At 41.9% G+C, this 20563-nt stretch overlaps 1 protein-coding gene across 33 annotated transcripts in view; it reads right to left on the bottom strand.

Annotated features, from left to right (window-relative positions):
• ATXN1 (ataxin 1) overlaps positions 1–20563 on the bottom strand; it is a 399379-nt gene that overhangs the window by 209383 nt on the left and 169433 nt on the right. For 23 of the 33 annotated variants that reach the window (XM_072924142.1, XM_072924143.1, XM_072924144.1 and 20 more), the window contains one exon: positions 14275–14373. The exons of the other annotated variants lie outside the window; for them this stretch is intronic. The gene's annotated coding sequence lies outside the window, so the exon portion shown is untranslated. The remainder of the gene's footprint in view (positions 1–14274; positions 14374–20563) is intronic. 33 annotated transcript variants of the gene reach the window in all.

The following is a 20563-nucleotide window of genomic DNA, read 5'->3' as shown; positions in this document are numbered from 1 at the left end:
TGGAAGTTCAAAGGAGTTGTGACAGATCTGGATGGAAACAGTAGTATATATAGTTTAAGTTTGCATTCAGTCATTTGCAGCTATAACATGGGAGAATTGAGTTGCGAGGCTGCACTGCTGCCTAAATGATCTAACATTATGCTACCAGATTAAATACTCCTGTGAGATAAAACACTGTAGAGGGCTGAAGTTCAGAAAATCTATTTCAACCTTGTTTTGTAAACCTCAGTACAGCTCCAACTCTCTGTTATTGATACCAATTCAATGGACCACATTTACATTGCAAATCCACGCCAGGCTTAAAAAGTCAACCAGTTACTGCACAACACTGAGAGCAATGGAGGGCCTGCAGACACTTACAGACAACACATTGCCACAACAAAGCTTTAATTTAGAGGAAAAAGTACTGACCTCTGGAGTTGTAAGAACCGCCCAGAGATAGGAACTGGGAGTACACAAATAAGCACAAGCAATTCTATGAGCCTACACAAAGTGATTTCCAAAACTCATCCTCCCACATCTTTACCAAAAAGCAGCCGGGTGAGCTGAGCAGCAGCAGCAAGTTGCTGTCTGCGACCCTACAAGGCCCTGAAACTGGGCAAAACTCTGCTCCCTGCTCAGCCCAGCTACCCAGGACATCTATGCCCAGCCCACAGCCCATGGGACACAATGTTAACCCCCAAAATGCCCAATCCAGCTTGTCACCCACTCACCCACAGACCCTTCAGCATCCTTTGTCCCTGGAAAAACACAGCACATGCTGCCTCACCCCAAGACACTTTTGGCTCCCACAAGCTCACAGCAAGTTGTGGGTTGCAGTACAAGAGGGTTTTGATGCTGAGCCTCTCTAAACACAGCAGATCCCACAGCAAACTCCACCTGTCAGGGAAAACCCAGGGTCAAACCACTGCAGCCCACACTCGCTGAACTGACACAATGCACCCCTGAACACAGACACAACTATACATATCAGTAGTACATATAAGCTTTCTCAGTAAAAACAGATCTGCATGCATTTACAACATACAGTCTTATGTTTAGATGCTGAAGTTTTCTTACCTCCCCCACACTCCCTGAAATAAATATATTTTTTTAAATTTCTGTTGACTTTTTTTAATCATTAATCACATTATACTAATAAATATTCTGACAGTGACATTGTTTAAACAACCTCTTCTCCACCCAAAATCCACTGGCAAAATCTACATGTAAGCTGACCATCGCATAACCCTGCTTTTGAATGCTAATTGAAATCCACTTCCCCAGCCAGCACAGTAAAGAGCTACTCTTTGAGAGGGGGAGTGCAGAAAAGAAATAAGAGAGGGGCCTTTGAGAGGAAATAAAAATAGGATCCCTTGATCCCACCATGACATGGCCCAGACATTCTCCCTGTGGGGGAAGACAATGTTTCTTACAGCAGTAAGAGTTTTTAAAACATTTTCATTTCTTTTTTTTCCCCCGTGCAACTCTGCTTCCTGAAGAATGCTTTATATAAAAGACATGACATTTGGCAACCCAGCTCTGCTGCTTTGAGAAATTCTTTGGCAAGCACCCTACGTGCTGACTGCATTAAGCACATCAGTTTATTTATTTATTTATCTAGGCAGAAGTCAGTAGGAGCAAGCCATACAATTCATGCACAGCACAGTATCACTTCATCCAGAAAAAATGGGAGAGGAGCTGGGGAAGGAGGAGCTGGAGTTTTTCCTTATCATGGGAGCAAAAATGGTTCTCCAGCCTCCAAGTGTTGTTGCTGTTCTGGAGCACACACAGTGATTCTTAGATCTTAAGGCATTTAGGGAACATCAATTAATTAATTAATTAAGACTGGATTCCACATCAAAGGCAGGTATCATTACACATCTATTTTGCACATGGGTAAAACGAGCCGCAAAGTGAACCTAAGCCTGTCCCGAGGCAGGAAGCACTGCCTTGCTCCTGCTGAGGGAAAGCTGCCCTGCAGTATAAAGCAGGAGGGCTCAGCATCCTCCAGACCCACACTTTCCCCCGCACACCACAAGGAAAAACAGAAAACAGATATTTCTACACGCCACCATCATCCCAAGGGTGCAGCCTGTGTCTGTGAGGCACAAAAACCTCTGCCCATAAGTGCTGATTTCCTTTGCTCCACACTGCGTGCCCCAGACGTACCTCAGCACCATTAGCAGCACCTGACCTATATATAACCATGATCACAGGCTTGGAAAAGCAAAATCTCTGAGGGTCAAGGAGTCCACTGAGCAATGCCTATCTCCTAGTCAGATGCCACAGGCTGAGCAGGAGGGCCCTACATTCATTGTTTGGAATTATGGACTGTATTAGCTTAGGCTTACATGAGAACGAGATGCTTCTCTGAAACAATGGAATATTTTTGCTTGTGATCACCATTAGCCAGGGAGCAACAAAGCTTGGCAGCACACTGCCAGCAACAAAAAATTCACAAAATAATGAAGTTTTCAAGCTAAACAGGAAGGAGAAATGGGAACTGGAGAGAACATGACACACCTGCCCAGAGACAGAAGCTGGCCATTCAACAAGCTTGGAAAGGTAAAGCTTCTGCACTTACCACGTATCCCCTGGTAATTTCAAACTAAATTGCTAGCAGCAAAGGCCTCAGTCTATCCAAGGCATTGTTTAACATACACACCAGAAAAAATGTTGAAATATGGTCTGATGCCTTCCACAGAAAGGAGCTACCAAGTTTCTAACCCTGCAGCTTGCATACCAAAAGGACTTTTCTCCATCTCAGAAGGCTGAAATGTGACTAGAAAGTCTGCTTGATCGGGTGGTGCTAATTCAAAGGCTATGTCCATGGGCACAGATAAATCACTTAGCCTTTACAACAGTTTTAAGCAGCTTGGTCTAAAACAAGTGTTAGCTGTTTAACACTGAAAAGTGTTTTCTACACATAAGTTTAAAAGAGACAGATGTTTGTTCTCATCTGTTGCGTGCACCCTGATGTAAAAAAGAAGTCTAACTTTGTTCTTAGAAAAGAAAATCTGGCACAGCAATCTAAACCTGCCTGGTGTTTGCTTGAAGAATATGAGGACAACTGTTTTTCTTTTAAATAAAAGTCTCACATTACCCTCCCTTCCTGTTCTAAAACTTCTTCCAAGAATTTCTCTCCTTCATTTCTAGGCCAATTTTTATGATATCCAAGTAGTTATCACAACAGCACTATAAAAGCACAGCTCTTCAAGGTTTATTCAGGGCAAACAGACCTCAGCCAGACTGCCAGTTTTGGCAGAAGTTTGGCATGACCAAGGACTCAGTACAGTAAGATACAGAACTCAGCATCAGTTAAACTGTACAGCAACCTCTGCCAATCATCTGTCATCAGTGAAACATGCACCAGGCTCTCCTTTGAAAAAGATTCAGGGATCTCAGCACTGAAAAGGTCCAAATGCTCACAAATCTGACCACAAAGAAATCACTTGCAAATGTCCCTTCAACTGAATCAAGGAAATACCAAGCCTTCAGTAGCACTCCTCAGTCACTCTCTTTAGCCTGGAAACAATGCACTAGCACTTTAAGTGGGGATTTCAAGCCTGGTGAAATGAGTTACCGATGCCCACACAGGATACACACCTTGGTCTTCAAGCTGGCTCTGAAAGTATAAGCCAAAAGTAAGCAAGGGCAACCTCAGCACAAGTGGTTTCAAGCTATGATCTCATTAGCTCAACACACAGGCTTGAAAATGCACACAAAATTTGAAGTCAAGGGGTTTTGGATCTGTGTGCATATACTACATGCCAAAACACAAAGATGCACACATTGTCCCAATGTAAAATTTCACACCAAAACATTAATAAACACAGATGTGTTTAAACAGAGGAAAAAAAAAATATTCTCCACCAAACATATCTGTGACAGCAACTTAGAGGAACTATCATATTTCAGCACAGACTGGCAACCTCACTAGCCTGAGGTGCACAGTACAGAGATGTCATGAAAGACAAAATTACACAGCCTAAAACTGATGTACAAATATTTTACCTGAGGGGAAGGAAAAGGTTATGACAGAGAGAAAAGACTTGGAGGTACAGGGTAGGAAAAGGACACAACACACAAGAGAGCGACAAGACTGGGTTGTTTTTAGCTTAGCACTTGCCAAGTGAAAAAGCAAACATGAGTCATAGTAAAGGTAACTCAAAGTGTGATGTGACTGCAATGGAGAGCTGAGCAGACCACACTGCATGAGTCAGTAGCACAGATAAAAAGGGTGATAAGAAGCAGCAGATGGGACATGTCTTTACTCAAACAACCCTGCAGGACACAGGCCTTCTTTGCTCTAATGAAACAGTCGTGCCAAGCTGCCACACGCTGGCTCGTACGCTTGCGATCCTGTGAATCAAAGAACGCCACGCATGGTTAGAAAAGCAGCAGGCAAACAGCTGCCGACAGACCCGCATGAAAAAAAAAGCACAGACAGCAAAGCAACAACACCGCCCCAGCACTCACACACCCTGACGAGAGCCTGGGACACCACCCTCCAAACCACTCGGGCGGCGGGGTGGGGAGGAAGAGCGGAGGGGAAGGAAGCTGCCGCTGGGATCATGGCATTCAAGCTGGCCGTCAGCCAGCTTTTCCCTTCCTGCTAGTCAGACTCGGCTTTCCTGGCGGGTGCCGAGGGCAGGCGGCGGCAGTATCTCCCCGGCCCCCTTCTGACTCCCCTGCGTGCACCTGCAGAGCCCGGCGGCAGCTGCAGCTGCACAGCTCGTACGTGTCTCATGAAGCCAAAAGGGCAGCTGGGGCTACTTGCAGAGCTACACTCCAGCGGACGTGCAGCTCAGGTGGCTTTGCAAAACTCAAGTTTAAAGCTCCATCATTTTTTTCAGAGCTGTTTTGCTGCAAGAGGAGAATATTTAGCCCTATGTTCTTGGATAGCAGAAGCCATACACTCATATGTAAGGCCACATTATCTGCAAAATGCAAATGATGCCCTGGCCACAAAAACAACCTGCAGTAGTGGTTCCTCACTGTCAGGATCCCTCCACTACTGAACCGGGTCAGGAAAGATGAAGGTCCTCTGTCACAAGCTCAAATGAGGATAGAGAATAAGGCAAAGCTCAAATCACCTTTCCTCTCACTTCTTGGATGAGGTAAAATTATACTCTGCCTGTAAGGGGCAAGATGGAAAGTAAAATACTCTATTTTTAGACACAAAATCCTGCTTCATCAGGTTCATCTAATTTCTAAGAAACAAACTTTGGCAAAGGTCTACAGCCAAAGGGGATGAAACATGACTTATTTAATTTTCTTTTAGTGCAGCTCATAGCATGACTAGCATAAATCTAAAGAAATCTGCTTTAGCCACATAAACACACCAGCTGTTTTATTTGGGACAGTACCTATATTTTAGCAATATATATAGAAAGAGAGAGATAGAGTTTGCTTTCCCCCAATCTGTCCTGCCAAAATAAGCATGTTATGCCCAAGCATTTCAATGGAGCTAGAAGGTGTGTCTATTCCCCCGCTCCAAACATCCTTATTTATAGATTTCAAAATTTGACAGGTATGTTGAGGAAGAGCAGTTGCTGAGCCTAACACCCTCTGCACAGCAACAGATCTGTTGTAACAGATTACAGGCAGAGAGAGAGACAGGAAAGTGTTGTTCTTTACACAAGCCCTTGCTTTCAAATGCAGCTTTTTTGGAGATAACAACAGCAATGGTTTGTCTAAAATAAAGCTGGACTGAGAGCCAAGTCTCACTGCAGCCCCACAGGCAGCAGAGCTTGGTTCTGCACTTTGGTCATGCACTTTTCTAACCCAAGTGTGTATATTCCAAGAAGTAGGTAGAGGAACTGGTACCCTACAGTGATCAGGAACATTAGTGAAGGGGGAGGGTGGTCAGCCTGTATAAAAACCAGTAAAGTTAGTTTTCATTTCCTGTCAGTTTAAATCTTATCTTAGAGGCTTCATTAGCTGATATTTTCTGGCCTGCATGCAGTGGAGTTCCTTTGTTGCTCACCCACAGAAGGTCCCCATCAGCTACCTGCAGTTAAGTGTCTGTGCTCCTGGAATCCACCCTGCCCTGTCCACCATTCGTAGGCTGTAGCAGCCAATGAATCAGTCTGCAACCACAAATTGCTCTGTGGCCTTCCCCTAGTAAGTCTACAAGCAAACATACTCCTGATTATAGCATCATCTAGCAAGCTGTTTAAAAAAAATAAAAACCAAAAAACCAAACCAAACAAACAAAAAAGCACCAAAAACAAAACAACAACCAAACAAACACAAAGAACCCCAAAAGATAAAATGCACAGGATTCATGGAAGCTGATGCACAATTTCCCCCCCAGGCTAATCTTTCCATTACCCCTTGAAGGGTTTTGGCCATGCAGAAACACCCTCATGCTCCTTTTACTGCTGGGTTTCACAGTTACTGATTTTCTTTGAACTCATGATGCAAGTGCCCCTAATTCTTCTGCAGATTATTCCTGAAATCACTGTGCAATTTGCATGTGGACATACAGTGTCAACTGACCTGAACACAATTAGTGACAAACTGTGAGCAGAACTCAGATGCTGACTCAGTGCGGACTTCCTTGACCTCAGCCTGGAGACAGTGCTGCAGCTACGTAAATCCCACCACAGGGCTCTCAGGCCACCAGTGCAGAAACTGCTAAACAGTGACAAATGGATGACAAACCATGACTGATAGTTCTGCAAAAAGGTTCCTCATCTCCCAGCCACAGCCCCTGTCAATACATACACTTCTGAGCATCACCTTTCAAAAGAACCCATCAGATGCACTCATCCCTCTAAGCTGAGCTCCAAGAAAGAGTTAGACAAGGGTGACACCCTGCATCAGAGGCAACTGAGGATGGGCATCAAACTAGGAGAGGAGAAGGGAAAGGTACAAGTGAGGGAGCACACAGCTTATGATGCTAAGTGTTAACCAGTGCACTACATGCCAGGAGCAGCAACTTCTTCCCATGTGTGAACTCTGACCAGGAGCAATGCTGGGAAGAGTGTGCAGCCAAAGTCATGGCCAAGGGAGATGGAAGAGGGGCAATCACCCAATACTCCACCCATGCCCATCTCTGAAGATTTATCTCAGAGATGATCATTGATTCCTTCCTCAGTTTCCAAGAACTGGCTTTTCTATACACACTAGAGAAAGAAAATTCATTTTTCCAGCATCTTTCCTTCCAGCTCATGTTTGCAAAGCTCTCTGAGAAGAAAACTACCAGACTCCACAAGTGATCAGTGTTATCACACTTGATCCATATGTGCCCTGAGCTTGCTGCCACCCATGGGACCAACAGTCATCACTGCCTTTTGCTGGAAGAGATTATTTAGCATATTAGAAAACAAAATTACTAACTTTATTCCTAAAATCTCTCAACAGTCTTCAGTCTCAGTTCCTCATTTACAGCTGGATGAATTCGAAAGACAGAATCACTTTTGTAAGATCCAAGAATGTGACTGGGAACACAACAGCAAAGCCTCAAGCTCTGCTCCTCTCCTAAGTCTGCTAGACAACCCTCTTCTCCCCCTCTGGGCACAGTACAGATGGGTCACTACCTTCTGCATACAGGCTAATATATATAAGTGATTTCCTTCTCATGCACTTATGTGTGTAAATTAAGACATATTCTAAACTAGGTTATGACAGGGTATATTACATTCAAATGTGGTAGCTATTGAAACTGTTCAAATTCAGGGTTGTTGCTTCAGCAACATCTAGCGAAGTCACAAAGAAAATCAAACCTCAAAACTGCTATCAGTCAATGACTGCACTTCTTAAACCAGGCCTGGCTGACAGCCTGCAGCAGCAGCCTTCTGCCCGGCCGGAGAGGGTATCTGTCAAGTCAGTGCATTTAGCAGGCTGAATTATGTAGCTGGTTCAAACAAAAGAAAAACTGGAAGTTGTGATGTAAGGAAATAGGAGTTCAAATAATTTCTTAACAGAAGTGGTATGCAAGAGTTCAAGATTTATGATTTCCAAAACTCTTATCTAAGATACTGTGACCAAAAAAAAATTTTTACTTAATAACTAGAATTAACAGTTCCTTTTAAAAATTACTTAATTTTAATGCAAAACAAGTTGAATTTTTTTCTCTTCTCCCCTCCTGTTTTTCATCTCCTATTTTAAGGAAGCATTTAGTTGCATGACAGAAATGTTTCAGAATCTCCTTTTTGGACATTTTTGCTGAATATTTATTTTAATGTGAATATAGCCTGATATAAGTTGCATGAGAAAATCTAATCTAGTCAACAGTGAACAGAAAGCACATCACTGATTTAAGAAAAAGATAGAAAAATTAGAGGCCCATAGAAATCTATGTTGGAGCAGATATATGAAATTATTTCAAGTACCGAAAGCATTCTCTTCTTTAAGGACTTTAACTAAAAAGAGTAAATGCAAAGCAATATTAAGAAGGTGGTGATTTCTGTAAAGTTCTCCTGATTGCTCATTTTAGTCACAATTGAAATCAGGAGTTTAAATCCCTTGAAGAACCTCCACAGGAAAAGCAGTGCTGATTTGTTTCTTATGAGATAGGACACTCAAGACCATGAAGAATGTTCGTTTTCTGATGTAAAGCAGATACACTGGGACAGAGACAAGTGCACACTGCTATTCCATATTTGAAAAGGCAAGAGACTAAATATATGCACACATGTGCACGTGTGAATACGTGTCCTCATTTTATTATCACACTCGATCAGGACACAGACCTGCATAGCAACAGACAAGGAAGAGGAAGCTCTTGCAAAGAGGTAATGAGCAGCAATTCTTGGGTGCTCAGGGCAACTTTTCCAGGAGCAGAAGCACCGGGAGTGGCTCAGCAGCAGATCTCTTGCCGTAGGCACAGCATTGTGAGGCCAGAGCTGCAGGACCAGGGACATGAACACATGGTGATGTCTGACTGCCTGGGGTTAGTGTGGATACTGCCAGGATTATGATAAACCTTGCTAAATCCATGCTTGGCACATGGTGACTGCACCATCCTCTGCCAGTGCTCCTAGGCCCAGGATGAGGGTGACAGAACATCCCTCAGGACTGTCAAGCCAGAGGCTGCACTGAGCAGGACACAAGGAGCCTGGCTGCTCTCACGTGGATGCAAACTGGCCCTCCCAACTTGGGAAACTCTCCTAAGGGTGTCCTGTAGCACCTCCACTGCTCAGGTTGTTCTCATGCATCATAGCACCACATAAGATCTCCTCTTCCCTGTCATGCGTAGTGACAAGAACAGGGGAAACTGTGTTTCAAAAGGAAAAGTTCATTTTTGTTCTATAGCAGAAATGGAGTTGAAAGACTTCAGGGGACCTGTAGAACTTTCAAAGTCATAGAAGGAATCCTCCAGTGAAGAAAAAAGGAAGGAAAGTATCCATAGGGACACCATAAGACATTTCTCAAGGCACTTAATGTAACAAGACAATGGAGAGTAACTCGTGTAGAGATAGCAATGAGGTAATTAAATCTTAGTTCTTCTCAGCCTGCTCCCTGCTCCATGTAAAAGAAGCACATAAGTGCACAGACATCAAGATAGGAAACACAACATCTTGCTCCAGTTTAGCTCCCATGCCTCATAAAGTACTGCTGGCTTTACTACAGCCACGCTATGTACAATCAATAACAGGTACTGATAGTGTTTGCACAATATTTCAATAAGCAAAGTCAACTAACATTGCTGCCTCTATTTCTGTACAGAGTAAGATATTTACAGGAACAGCTTTCTGAAATGCTCCAGTAAAATTAGCTTGCTCAGATTTTTATTTTTTTTTAACTAGAACAGAGAGCAGAACGGTATCATCATCACTGGGGTTTGTGCATAAATCAGCTGTCTATTTACCACTAGTATGTTGCAATAATGAATTGCCACTATCTCTTGAGTTATTTGCTGGGTTATTAGATTATCTAATTACCTAAGTTCACAGAATAAAATAAATAAATAAATAAAAATTCTTCATTATTTCCTGGGAAACAACCTTCAGAAGCATATATTCCACCTCCTTTCCCAAAGCAATGCCCAAAATATTCTTGTAGGAGGTTTGTCTGTTTTATAAAAACCTCCAGTGATGATGCTTCCACAGCTTCCTCAAAGGCAAATTACTGCAAGACCAAAATATACTTATAATTTCAAAGCTTTCTTAAACGTTTACCTAAGTCTTGCCACCTTCATATGGAGCCCATTTCTTTTAGACCTAGAGCCAAGCAGTCAGGCAGTAAAGTTTATTCCCCTACTCCCCGCGGGAATCTTCCACATACTTGAACACTACTATCATGTCTGTTACTGGCCTTGTCCCCTGTAGACTAAACAATCCCCATTCTTTCATCTTATTTCCCAGGTCTTTTTTTCCAAATTTTCATCAATTTTCCTGCCTTCTCCCTGGACATCATCCAGCTGGCTCTTGACTGTGTTGTGCCCTAAACTAGATGTTAAACCATTTCAAACACTGAATGGAGTGGAGGGGTTATTTCATGCCTTTTCTTTACACACCCTAAAAAAGTGCTGTTTTGAGGAACACAGCTGGAGACGGAGAACCCTTGTTCCTTGTATGACTGCGTGACACCTACGGTCTCAGGTCTGCGACCCCTTTCCCTATCAGATGCACTGTGCTGTGCACATGGACCAGGCCTGGGAGGACTTGAGCTGGGACACGTCCCTACAGGCATGTTCACCAGCACCAGGGCCAGAACTGAAGTAGGCAGGGGATCAAAAGAAAAGCTGCCCACTCAGCAGAGCACTGGCAGCTCAGGTGCCAGGGGAGAGGAGAGAAGGATGTGTCACAGGCTGGTTTTCTCTGCTGGTCTGGGAACAAGCTGTGATTTTTTTACCACCCTATTCAAGCAAACCAGGCCAAACTGCTACTTCAACAGAGCCCACCATCAGCTCACAGATCTTCTTCTGTAGAACCACTACTGAGTCAGCCCCATTCTGTCTCATTCAACTGGATATTTCTATCTCTCTCCCGTGCTTCTATGTTTGTATCCTGGCTGTTTGTCAAGGTTTTTTCCTAGACTATTTCTCCTATTAGCCAGGGCAGCTCAAAACTCTAATCCTGCCTTCCAAGAAGCCTGCAGCCCCCCTTCACATTTCTTATCCTATGTTAAATTAACAATTGCTCTCTCTGCTCCATCAATTATTTCAATAATGACAACAGTGAGTATTACCAAAGCCAGAACAGACCCCTGGGGAATCTCACTCACTCCAGTCTTGCAGTTTAACAGCAAACCATGAATAACTACTTTTACTAATGCCTGGTGAAATGCTGTGCACCCACATTACAGACCAGTTAACTAGACATCCAGCCTGCCTCAAAGAAAACTGTGTTAGAAAGCAGCCAGAGCCCCCCATTGAAGAGAGAGTAATTTCAGTCAGACAGAGGAGTCCAATTACACTGTCATAGGCACTGTTGGAAAGTCTTTGCTAAACACTGCCATAAAAATATAATGCATGCTGATAGGAGAAAAATGAGGGTTGATAACCAAGCTTAGGATGACAGGAAGAACTTCAGTAGAACTGAGACAGCAGGAGCCTCACTTTGCTTCCAGCAAAAGAGACTTGGAAGAAGCAAACTGAAACACAATATAAAAGTTATAGGAATTTTGTGCTTTCCATCAACTGCTGCTGACTTAGCAGTTAAAGAAGACACTATCACACAGGTGTGGTTTTGTTTGGTTTTTTTTAGTAAAACCAAAATGTTTTCTTAGCTCTTCCAGATGTTTTTTCCAAGGTGCATTCTTTACTGCTCCCTAACAGACTATTCTGCTCAAGGATCACAAACAAACCTGACAGATAGCAAAGACCATGGCTCCCAAAACCCTGATAAATGCTTTTAATCTACCACTGAAAACATCCCCATCCCCATGCCACCACTAAGAGAAGCAAGTGGCAGTGGCTGATGCCTGAAACAGGGAGAAAGGGTAAGTTCCATAGAAAGTGAAAGGTGAGGCAGCTTTCCAACACTGGTTCCCTCTGCTTGCCAAAATAGCAATGCCCAACCCACGCCTCACTCCTACTTCTGTGGAAGATGCACTTGCTTCCCAGGAGAGTTTACTCTCGCAATGCAGATGTGCTTCACTGAGGCAATCGCGCTCTGTTGCGTAACAGAACACAGAATTAAACAATGTGTGCTGTTCGGTGCATTCTTAAAACGTACACCACAAGTTACTGTGGAGTTCAGTGATGGTGCCAAGACTGTTAACACAATGATTTTAGCAGGGAAGAATACATCATATCCTCCCTACTCCCACAGCTTAATCGCATCACAATTTTGCAAAATCCTTTTGTACTTGTCAGTAAAATACAAAGTCACACATCTGTGTGACACACCTGTGTGACTTTTGCTTGTTCTTTGGTGACTGTGGGTATCGCCACCTTGGGACCTAACACATCTGCACCAGTGGCAGGTGCAGGACAACTCTGGGAAGAACCTGGTAGGTGACTGCACCAAGGTGCTCAAAGCTGAACCCTTCACCCCACGTCCTACAAAAGAGGGTTTAAAAAAAATTATTTATTTATCACAAGCAGAACCCATAATCAATAATTCAATAATTTCCAGTCTCCCCTGTGAACAAGGAGGAACAACACTGCAGATCTTCCATACTTTGAATAAGACCATACATACATTTAAATTCTTCTCTGTTTCCAGGAAATGCACAATGCCATTCCTCTTCAGAGAAATACAGGTCTTTTGTAAAATATATTATGCATAACCTAGTTTTCCACAGCAGAAAACTCACCAAGGGAATACTATTTGCTTATACCAGAAATGTATCCCAAAATTACAGTAATTTATAGCCTCATTTTCATTGACAAAAGAAATAATGCCATTCTCTCCTGACAAAAATCAGTACACTGACAAAGTAATGAATAAATGTCTATAAACAGGTATCAAATAAAGCAACTGTCAATCACTACAATAAAACTTTAATTAAATCATATGGTAAGCAAAAAAAAAAAAAAAAAAAAAGAAGTAAAAACAAGTAATATATCTGAAATCAAAATAAAAGTCTGTCTGTCATGCCAAAGCACAATTCAAAGCAGTAACATACCATAACCTCTTAAGTTATTGGTAATCTAATTGTTAATTGTAAAGTTCCAGGTTTACAAAGCGAAGACAAATATCCAGATTCAGCAAAGTACTTTGGCATGTGCCAAAGTACACCTGTATTTTAGAAACATATTTTATGTGACTGAGTGTAAAACTCTGAAACTGTTAATATACACTTCTACCATGACTTTTTTTTTAAGAGATACAAAGTGATCTGCACTGTTCACATTTTAGTATTACAAATCAAATCAGCATTCAGCCTCAGCTGAATATATATTTCTGGAGGCACATCAGAAAGAAACCTGAGGATTAGCCCTAACACAAAAGGATGAGGGAGTTGCTTGCTGTCATCCTGCCAATTTTCCAGAACAGAAGAGTTAGCAAATGAGGCATAAAGGGATGTGAGCAAAGAAACTCATACCTACAAAAAAAAAAGTGCAGAAATATCAGGTGTGCAAGAAAATGATAGTAAGTAGTATCAGGTCAAATCACAGGAACTGCTGACCAGCTGAAATTCCTTCTGGCCTCAGTTGGAAGTACTTAGCACCCTTAAGGCTAGTTAAACTTATAAGCCATCCTAAATTGATGCTACAAATTAAATTTGCAGCACTAAACTTTTTTATGTCTCTGACCTTTAACTGGAATCAACATAAGGCAGCAGCACTAACTGAATCTCTAGTTATATTAAAGAAAATCTCCCTGAGTGCCTCCCTACCTGTTACTGTAAAATTAATACAGCCCTTTCTCTTTTATTTCTTATCATGATAGTGGTAGCAACATCAAATATACCTATGCTATTGCTGTAGGGGAAAACCCAAAAAGTTTCCATTTTGGTCTCTGAAAAATCTCTCATTACTGCAGCTGGATGGCTTTCTGGGTACAAAGACAAAGTGGGGGGCACAGCTGAAGTGTGTGGGTGCGCACACACACACATATGCAGGGCAAGTGCTGAAGAAGGAGGCGCACACTTGATGGGGCACATCTCTGAACAGGAATGCAGCGACCAGCCCCAGCAGGGGCAGAGGGACACTCACGTTGTGGTAGGGTTTGAGTCAGCTGCACACTTCTGCATCTGCCAAAGTGGGCTGACAGGTTTCATTTGGCAAAGACTACTTCTGGGGGAGGGGGAAAGCCAAGGTGGGGATGAGGATTCACACCTTCCTGGGGACACCTTCTAAGTAACTATAATTATTCTGATACATAGGATTTAAAAATTTTAAAGAAAATAAATTAATTAATTAAATGAAGGAAAAAGGGTTTAACTTACTGAATAAGACACCACTTTAAGAGGTTTCCCCACTTTCCCTGCTGTAAAGCACTTCAGAAAAATTCAGCCACTGAGCTACTGCTTTTCTTGACCTTTTCACTGAAAGAGAACAGAGTAAAAACAGGAAAGAGCTAAAATGATATGCATTAAAGATACTTCATGTTAGGAAAGTCTTTTGAGTCAATGTTGCAAATTCACTCTGTGTCAGATTTGCCAATATACTGCTTGCTAAAGGCTATCTATTGAGAGCAGCAGCAGTCAAAGCAGGCGTGTTGCTCTCAGCTGTTGCAGCAACACCGCACACACCATATGATGCAGCTATGTAGCATTTGCATCTGGTGCTGGTTTTCCACACCCAAAAGTTCACTTCATGTCTTTTGATTAATTTATAATGCCCTGAGCCCCAGGCAGATTTGCTCTGCTGATTTCCCTTTTCTTAACAATAATACAAATAAACATGGAAATAAATCTATTGTCTGAGGAACCCTTCCACTAATTCTGTTCTTTGATGGTTTGGTTGATTTGCTATGGAGAGGAATCAAGAGTGAAGTGAATCGTAGCTTAATACTGAGTGTGGTTAATCTTCCCTTTGCATAATGCTGGCACACTATGGCCCAAATACCAGAGATTTATTTGATGTGTACATGTTTTCAAGCATTAGTAAACAAGTTGCAGCCCATTATGAAAGAAGAGCAGATCCAAACAGTTGTGAAGCTCTTTATGTACTAAATTGGCATTGGCAGTGCAATATACTTACATCTGCACGTGTACTAGCTTTAAAACTCTGGGCACTATTTCATGACAAAACATAATTTTTCAAACTGTAACTAAAACTGTGGCTGAGAACACTTCCCATGACCTGATACACTGTTGTCTGAATCACAACAAAACTAACCAAGAGGCACAGTCTTCTTTTTCTCTTTTTCTTCTTTTAATTGCTTTTATTCCTCGTAACATAATCAAAATGAGGAAGAACTTATACTAGAGCCTCAGAAATGTACAGACACATTCATTCCCATGAAAAAAACAAAGCTCTCTCACTTCTCATTTCTCATTCTTCCATTACTTTGAAGATGATGTTATAGAACACACAGAAGTACTCTATGAAACATTACAGTTTCTTACTTTACTAGACCTATCAAATAAATTACAATCCTACATTCCATAACTAAAACATTCTTCTTCTTGTTCATGTACAAATTAAAACAAATTTGTTTCTTTAGAAGCTGTCTTAAGAGTAAAGCATTAACTTAAAAATTAGTTATAATAATGAAGTTTCAAGCAATGATACAGTGGAAGAACTTGGAGTGCACAGAAGTTACTTGCATGTGGCAATGCCTCCTGGATAAAAGACCCAGTGTGTGTCTACTTTATTTTAACACACACGGGCAAAACCCACCTGAGATGTAATGTTAGGTATCAATAAGTTATTCTTGCACTATGGTGCATTTTTCCTGCCTAGGAGAAGAATCATGATCCCATACTCAGGCACCAGCTTTAGAGTATGGTAGCTATTTCCTTGCACTCTCACATACATATATAATTTTCAACAAATCTCCCAGTGTTTATACTGACCCCACACACAGGCTACAACTGTACACCAGCTGTCACTGCCCTAGATTTTATCCTGTCCTGGGCTGAACACTGACTTGGGATGAGTCAGAAACAGTTACCTCTGTTTTTAACCCTGCTTAATAAATAAAGAAGCCACAACAGAGACAAATTCAGAGCTGGAGGCAGGTAGGACTGCCCAGACAGCAGTTCCAAAATCTCGTCTGTATAGGTGTAGAAAAAGCACACTCCTGGAGCAAGGTGTTCAGATAAAGCCTCAAATCTTGGTGGCAACTATCGAATGGACACAAAACTATATGCCTATAAAGGAGGTGCTGTGAGAACAAACACATCAGTGACTGAGAGACGCCAGGATACCACAAAAAAGTAACATAGTAAGAAGAGAGGATGCCAATGTCTCAGATAAGCAGTTATGGCCATGTTTACTTAAACTGTTCTGCTGAGCTGTTCCCATTTCAGGCAGAAAACTTTGATTTAAGGAAGAGACTTGCAGTTCTCTCTTCATATTTTTTTCCCTTCAAAGCATGAAAGAACTTCCTTTTTCAAAACCAATTTAACAAAGTTTACATCCAAACCCTCTCAGTCCCAAAAATGTCAGATCTGAGCTCTATTAAAAGCAGCAGTTAGTGCAGCCAAACGCTCCACAGTACATTTAATATACTATAATATTTCTAATGCCTTACTGCCTGAAGTCTATGATCTGGAAAACCAGCCAAGCACACCCACCCAAGAGCAATGACTGCTACAGGGAAAACTCTTATCTCCCTGTGCTCCTCTACCACCACTGGCATGAACAGACCAGGGACTCTCCAGCTGCAGACAGTGAGCATACAGACCACCTCTCTGGCAAGAGGAAGCCTGAAGGAAGCAGACAAATTAGAAATGAAAGTTGTGCCAAGCATGTAAGCATAGAGCTACTGTTTCAAACTTCAGGTCCTGCAGTTTTATGGATGTGTTTTATTACTTGATTTTATTGGACCCTTCTTCTCCTAGCCTACTGCTTCCCTCATATCACTTACAGTTCCTCCCATCCGTTTCTGCCTCACATCCTTCAGGCTGGAAGATTGCCCAGATCAGCTTCCCTAGTTCAACCACTAACTCCCTTGACGCCAGTGAGGACCAGTGTAGGCATCTGCCCTGAGCTCAGGTATGAGCACCCTGCATACCCAGCAGTACTTTCCCCTAGCTGGCCCAAAGGATGCTTGGGACAAGCATTTCGATGCAGATTTCACAGTTGCCGGTTGTGACACTGGAAAATACAGTTCATGCAGTCTCCTGACAAAACACCACACTGCCTGTTCTTCCATATAAGGCATACATGTAGGAAAGTAAAATAGCTTTTCTAATAAGTTATGCAAAGAGCTTATGCAAAGCAGCTTCCTGGTACCTATTACAGCTGACTGGGAGCTAAAATGATACTAATTACACTGCTCAGTTGAACTCCAGCAAGGTTCCATGAGTCCCAGCACGAAGAGTTCTGCCTGAGCAAAACCCCCCGTCAGGCCCCTCCATGCAACCACATGTGGACAAGGCCCATGCCAGGGGTACCCAGCCTGCTGCTCCTCCTCTGTCACCAATGGCACAGGGCAGGAGCAAGGCTGTCCCCATCCAAGCATTTACTCCTAAATCAGGTTTCCTAAGCATCAAGCCTGCTGCTGAGGAGCCTTTTCCACTATTGCCGGCCTGACTGCTCAAGATGAAGCAAAGGTTTGGATGACTGCAGCTCATTCCCTTTTATCACACCAGTGGGTTGATGTGGATTTGCAATGAAGCATGAGAGGCAGCACATTCACATATGAGCCAGGCTGAACTTTTAGGAATGGTTTCTCCAGTTTCAGGCCCATACCATATAACCTACCAGGGGTGCAGTGGAATTTTTAAAGAGCAGTCAGAAATAATGCAAGAAAAGGGGAAATATTATTATTTGCCTATATCTCAATAATGAAATGAAGATTTTTCACTTCCATGTTTCAATATCTCAAAAACAGGAAGGGGAGTGTTATCATTTACTACAAGGTATGAGAAATGAATGGATTCTGACAAGTACCAACAGTAACACTTTATTCCCTTTCATAACAGAAACAAATAGAAAACGTTTTACTCCACAGGATGAGTTTTCCAGAAGGCTTTCAAGTTCTCTGAAAATAGCCATAACTATAACACTGCTCACAGACTGCTAACTTTATCAAAGATGCTCTCTGTTAAACATTAATTTTAATATAGATTCACTTAGCCATCCTATTGTACTTTCAAAGTCAGCTCATTTAACTACTTTATTAGACCAATATAGAATTTTGGATATCAACAACTGCATAAAATAGTCAAAGAGAAAAACTGTAATTGACGCAAAATGGACAGGGGAAAAAACAGGGAAAATTAAATAAAAATGAAACAGAAAAATTAGTATTCTAAAAAACAATTGTCATCCAAAAAAAAAAAAAAACAACCTTTTATGACCTTTCTTCATCTGCAGAAAGGCCAAGCAAGCTTTCAGTCTTCTCCCACTTGCAAGAATTTCCCAATAAAAGCAAAGCCCATAGAATGACTGCACTAGCTTTGCTTTCCTGAGTCCCTGCTCTTCAGAGGCAGGCTCCAAGTCAACAGGTTCACAGACCACAGTCACTGGTCACTGCTGCCACCACAGAGTACAAACTAAAAACCACCTTTGCACTGCAAACCAACACTCTGCCACTCACAGCCTCCAGCAAGGGCTGTAGCAGCCTGTAGGAACATTCCCACCTTTATGCACACGTGGTTCAACACTTGTACCCAGTTATCCCTAAGGGGCAACGTTCCAAAAGGATAGAATAATTTAGGTAACAGACACTATGCAACATTAGAGTTGTATTTAAACAAACTCCAGGCTAAGCAATTAATGGCTTTATTTTCCAGGTCTCCTGAAACTGTGCAGAAGGTGAGCAGATTCACAGGCAGCCCCCACATTCCTCATTCAACCCCATACCTCAGCTGCACCACTGTCATGGAGCACCCACAAGCATATGCTCTCGGGATAAACCTGACCCTGCAGCAGCATAGAGCAGGAGAAAAAAAAAAAAAAACCATGAGGAGCAGCTGCTGCTGGGACAGGCAGGAAAAATTAAAACCTGTTCACCTGCACCCAGGCAGCTCCCCATCTCTGAACAGCACACAGGCAGGTGAGGTCCTAGCTTTCTCAGTTTGAGATCAAAGAGCCCCAGCATTCCCATGATCCACTCCTGGAGACTCCAAAATGTCCCCCCAGGAAGGACATCTCCCAGGATTGAACCCTCTACTCCCAAGGGTTCACATGGAACTACATAATTCTGACCAGAGGCATGAGCAATTTCTCTCTCCTTAGCCAAGTGATGTCAGGAAAAAATATCTCTGGACTGAACTGCATGAGGCTCTCTGGTCCTGCCCATGCCTCTTCTGAGGTCTTTGTCAATTTTTCCAAAAGGCAGGGTAATGAACTGCACTTGAGGGGGCACAGCATTGAGGTACACAGGCTTTGGTACTTCACATATTGTAATCAAAAGAACAGTAAAGGTGGTAAAAAAAAATTTCTGGATCACAGTCCTGACTATTAAAAATATTTTAGAGATTTTAAAATCACTAGCTATGAAATTCATACTCCAAATGGCTAAAGATTTGGCTTTGAAAGCAAATATTTAATAATAATTTAGAAGAGGAAGTTTGTGGACAGTTATACCTCAGGGTATTTCCAGAAATTACAAGTATTTTAACATGCAAATTCACAAATTGTGCAGCATACTGAATTTGAATATCTACTGTACGTCCTGGCCATATACCTAGCAAATATTGCTAGCAAATACCACAGTCCAAAATGTTTTTTCAAGACTACCTATATCCTCAGTTACACTTTAGAATGCAGTTTAAACAGCAGTACAAAAAGCATATTATAGATGGCATGTTTTGGAAGCCTTACTATATGCTCTGTCAATAATCTATGGATTCATAGGGCCCCAGCGCAAAATAACATGTTGGTCACTCACAGTTCCATGGAAGATTATTCCATTCACCATAACAATTAGGGGGTTCAGGTTTTGTTTTTTTTTTTTTTTTTTTAAATTGCTCCTATTTCTTTAAAGGTATGATCCTAATTTCATTAATTTGCACTAACATCACGGAAGCAGGTTCAGACACTAAATCAGAAGATAAATGTTATCTTAACTATTTACTTCTATGTTCCTTTGAGCAACTATACTATAATTTTTTTTAAAAAGTTAATTTAACCTATTATTGTACCACTGGCAGTAGAAGTAGATACCCTGAGAAACAGCTGAAGAAATATAGGAAATACAGGATGTAAAAAAAAGTCATTTGTTTCAGTATGATTACTCCCATTTTGGGCTGTGTTTCTCGGCAGTTCAAAATCAAGACACTTTTCTAAATTTTGGCATGGGGAACGGGCAGTAAAATAAATCTATATAATCATCTGCAGCAGCAACCAATATTATAACAGGCCAAAATCTCAGAAGTATTTTCTTGGTTTCTATTTAGAACAAAGGTCTGAATAGTCAGGTGAATAGCTGGTCACAGCATAAAATGTCATTTACTAGTTACAGCCTAATCTAAGGTATAGGAGATTCACCTTCCACTCTGTAGCTCCAGAGGCACCCATACAATCAACAGCATTTGTGCCTGGGCAAAATGTCTTCAAAATAACACACTGGAATGCTTCCAAGATAACATTTTCCATTCCCTCTGTACTTGCTGT

This window comes from Taeniopygia guttata, chromosome 2, assembly GCF_048771995.1.
Source record: "Taeniopygia guttata chromosome 2, bTaeGut7.mat, whole genome shotgun sequence".
NCBI lineage: Eukaryota > Metazoa > Chordata > Aves > Passeriformes > Estrildidae > Taeniopygia > Taeniopygia guttata.
The sequence above is the reverse complement of the archived record's forward strand: the minus strand, read 5'-3'. Positions and strand labels throughout refer to the sequence as shown.